This window comes from Pantherophis guttatus, chromosome 5 (genome assembly GCF_059756535.1).
Source record: "Pantherophis guttatus breed Tessera chromosome 5, ASM5975653v1, whole genome shotgun sequence".
Lineage (NCBI taxonomy): Eukaryota > Metazoa > Chordata > Lepidosauria > Squamata > Colubridae > Pantherophis > Pantherophis guttatus.
In genome coordinates this window covers 116,646,454-116,650,899 of record NC_142067.1, presented here as the reverse complement: position 1 = coordinate 116,650,899, position 4,446 = coordinate 116,646,454, and the positions used below count along the sequence as shown (strand labels likewise).

At 42.9% G+C, this 4,446-nt stretch overlaps 1 non-coding gene across 1 annotated transcript; it reads right to left on the bottom strand.

Moving 5' to 3' along the window:
* Positions 1–1,066: 1,066 nt before the first annotated feature.
* Positions 1,067–1,158, bottom strand: LOC117667404 (small nucleolar RNA U3). Its single transcript, XR_004592029.1, has one exon. It is a non-coding gene; the product is annotated as a small nucleolar RNA U3 (small nucleolar RNA).
* Between the last annotated feature and the right edge of the window lie 3,288 nt (positions 1,159–4,446).

The window sequence follows — 4,446 nt, the reverse complement described above, 5'->3', positions numbered from 1 at the left end:
GTTCATAACTTTTAAATGAGTGATTATGAATTAATGCATAGGAAAAGGGAGCATGTTCCAGAGACCAATAATTTTGATGCATTATATTCCCTGTCTTCCAGGATGACTATAATAATAAGGAATTGATTTGCTTGGCCTTCTTCAGACTAGTGAAGGATCTAACCTCTTCTTTTCCTCATTCTCCCTACTAGAGAATCACAGACACTTCCAGTTAACAAATTCTTCTGAGATTTTTTTTTTAATTGATTTTTATGCCGCCCTTCTCCGGAGACTCAGGGCGACTTTCAATGCGTTAAGCAATAGCCTTCATACTTTTGTATATTTATACAAAGTCAGCTTATTGCCCCCACAAACCGGGTCCTCATTTAACCTACCTTAGAAAGGATGGAAGGCTGAGTCAACCTTGAGCCTGGTGAGATTTGAATTTACAGTAATTGCAGACAGCTGGTGTTAGTCTGCTGAGCTAAACTTTTAGCTCTTTAGTCTGCTGAGCTAAACCAGGCTCATTAAAGCACACTGTGGCCCCAGCTATCATTAAGATGTTAAACTTGCCTGGTTGTGTGAATGTGACAAGTTGAAGTGTGGTGGGAATCGTTTTATCAAAAGAAAGTATGTAATTCATGATAGCGATCATAATAACAATCATATAGGAACAATGTTTTATTCCCATCTTTCAGATGTAAAACCAGTTCAAAAAACCACCACTTCTTCCCGACTCACAACCTATGTTCCTTTCCATTATAAAAGTAAAGGCTTCCCTGTCCAGTTGTGTCTGACTCTAGGCAGGGCATGATGCTCATTTCCATTTCTTGGCCGAAGGAGCCAGCATTGTCTGAAGACAATATATGCAGCCATGTGGCCAGCAAGGTTATATGCCAAAGGTGCACAGAATGCTGTAACTTTCCCACCTAAGCAGTACCTATTTATCTACTCGCATTTGCATGCTTTTGAACTGCTAGGTGAGCAGGAGCTGGGGCACAGAATGGGAACTCACCCCATTTCATGAAGCTCGGGTCTCGAACCCAGGCTGTCAGCTCTCTGGCTGACAAACTCAACGTCTTTAACTGCTGAGCCATTGTACTCTCAGGTGATCACTTTTGAGTGCAATCAATTTCTCTAATTAGATACTATAGAAATGAACCCTGCAAGTATAGTCTTTCCACTATCTTTGAATGATTCTTGTATACTTCTGTATTCTAGACTGCTGCACCACTCCTTTGATAATAGAAATTTGGTTCTGTTTATTTTTATTTATTTTTTAAATTTCTAACCTGTAGCTCTCACCAGTGGTGGGATTCAACTGGTCTGTACCACTTCAGCTGAACCGGTTGTTAATTTTTTTTTTAAATTTGATTTATATGCCGCCCTTCTCCGGAGACTCAGGGCAGCTTACAATGTGTTAAGCAATAGCCTTCATACTTTTGTATATTTTTACAAAGTCAGCTTATTGCCCCCACAAACTGGGTCCTCAATTTACCTACCTTAGAAAGGATGGAAGGCTGAGCCTGGCAAGATTCGAATTTACTAATTGCAGACAGCTGGAGTTAAATTACAATGCATTAGTCTGCTGAGCTATCCAGGCTCCTTGCTTGCTGGCCCCCGCCCTCCCTGCCCCACCCTTCCAGAAGTCCCCACACATCCCATTTTTGCTCCCAGGGGGCTGCAGGGAGGCCTACTAGGCCCAAAATGGGCTGTGGGAGGGGGGGGTGCAGCGTGCCCCCTGTGGCCCATTTTTGCTCCCAGGGGGATGCAGGAGGCCAAGGGCTGCCTGTCACACCTCGTGGCCACACCCACCCATGGCCACACCCACCCACCCGGTCATTAGGGCAGAGAACCGGTTGTTAAATTATTTGAATCCCACCACTACATCTCACCGAAGTGATTCTAGGCTCTTTGCAAGAGATGCCAATTTATTTATAAAACCATATAGATACATGAATAAAAGCACAGCATAAAATGGTAGTCTTCCTTTCATTTGACGAATTGAAGCAACAGCAAGTCAATAATCTCTCTGGGATGGTTTCACTGGAATACCTTCGTGAGAAGGAGGTTGGATGAATTCCATGACTTAGTGAAAAATTTAGCACGATCAAGACGTTGACTTTGCTAAATGTCTATGGAGATTGTCAATCATCCAGGTCACGGTTGTCTCAAAGGTGTTTTTTCAAGTGGCAATTGGACTTCCTTGTTTTTTCTCGAAGATGTTTCGCTTCTCATCCAAGAAGCTTCTTCAGTTCTGACTGGCTGGTGGGGAATGGAAGGATTTATATTCCTTATTATATTCTCAGTTTTACCAAATGAAGACAAATTCAGATGCACGGCTCAACAAATCAATAGGAAAGCAAACCAAAACAACCATTTTCCAAAGCACTCATCAGTTCCCTTGAGAATGGGCTTAGGTAACTGATTGCCAATAGGATTGGAAAATAAACAGAAACAAACAAGAAAAAAATTCCACGCTTGTTTCTGAAATACAGAAACAGGGCAAATCAACTCAACAAGGGAATGTGATGCTCAGAGGCTTTGGGAACTTGTAACTACTACTACTACTTCTTCTTCTTCTTCTTCTTCTTCTTCTTCTTCTTCTTCTTCTTCTTCTTCTTCTTCTTCTTCTTCTTCTTCTTCTTCTCCTCCTCCTCCTCCTCCACCTCCTCCTCCTCCTCCTCCTCCTCCTCCTCCTCCTTCCATATCCGTCATCGGACGTTGGCAATCATGTTGGTGATCCTATTTTTATCAACTGCCACACAAAAAAGTGCTGCTGAGTTTTGTACACACCAATCTCTTAGATTTTGAAGCCATGATGTCCTTCTTCTGCCTGGACCTCATTTGCCTTCAATCTTTCCCTGGAGGATTAAGTGAAGGATGCCGTATTTTTCCGGGTGTCGCATCACATGTCCAAAATATTCTAACTTTCGCTTTTTAATGGTTTTGATGATTTCCCTTGGCTTTCCCAGGCGGCTTATCACCTCCTCATTTCTGATTTTGTCAACCCAGCTTATACACTACAGCCATCTGTAAATCCACATTTCAAATGCTTCAAGTGGTTTTCTGTCAGAGACCAACTCTCCACTCTGTAGAGCAGGATAGAAGAGATGTAACATCTGACAAGCTTCATTTTCAATTTTAGGCTTATATCATGACTGCAGAAGACCTTTTTCATTTTGAAAACTTGGTAACAGAATAGCAAAATATAATGGACAACTGAGGAAGTCAAGATTCCTTAGTTTAGAGCATCCTGTTAGAGAACAGAAACCTTGCAAGATTTTCTTGGTGGTTTTAGTTGCAAAAAAAAGGGATTTAGAAAGAGTCCACTTGACTTCACTCCTTGGGTGGGGTTTTTTTTAGGTTTTTTTGTTTTTTTTGCTGCCAGTGGGATGTCACTTTACACCAGAAAACATCAATATTTGATCCTGGTCTTGCAAAACAGGTATATCTCCAAGGAACCTTGGTGGCACAGTGGACTAAAGTGCTGTTAAGTAGCACTTAGCTGCCAGCTGCCTGCAATTACTGCGAGTTCAAATCTCACCAGGCTCAAGGTTGACTCAGCCTTCCATCCTTCCGAGGTAGGTAAAATGAGGACCCGGATTGTGGGGGCAATAAACTGACTTTGTATTAAAAAAAACACCTCTTGAGGGGGGGGGACGAAAGCCCTACTAAGCAGGTATATACAAAAGTATGAAGGCTATTGCTTAACACATTGTAAGCTGCCCTGAGTCTCTGGAGACTATGAGACCGTCTTTTGCCACCAATGACCTCCCACTGACCAGTTCATTCTCACAGGGAGGGACTACTCAGGGTACCGTCGGTCAAATTATGCCAACTGGCGACTCCCAGGGGGAGGGCCTTCTCTGTGAGGGCTCCAACCCTTTGGAATGAACTGCCCCCTGCTGACACTTCACCTGCCAGCAGGGTGAAATGCTACTACCCAAAGCAAATGTTGTTTCATCTGCAGCCGCTGCTCAAGCCAGAGCCGAAAAGAAAGAATGGACAGTAGGTCTTTTGAGGAAGTGAGGCGTGGGAACGTCTTTCCTCTTTATTCTACAGCATTGGATTTTTGTTTCTGAGACTTTTCTTCTTGCTTCAGTTTTAACCAAATAACCCATAAATGGCTGTTTTTTTTGTTTGGGAACCTAAAACAGAGGAATCGGGCCAAAAAACAAACAAACCACGTTTTGGCCTTTCAAATTGTTACATTTTCCCTACCAAGAGCCTTGGTAGTACAGTGATCTAAAGCACCCTGTTATTAAGACCAGCTGCCTGCAATTACTGCAGGTTCGAATCTCGCCAGGCTCAAGGTTGACTCAGCCTTCCATCCTTTCTAAGGTAGCTTAAATGAGGACCCAGTTTGTGGGGGCAATAAGCTGACTTTGTATAAATATACAAAAAGTATGAAGGCTATTGCTTAACGCATTGTAAGCCGCCCTGAGTCTCCGGAGAAAGGCGGCA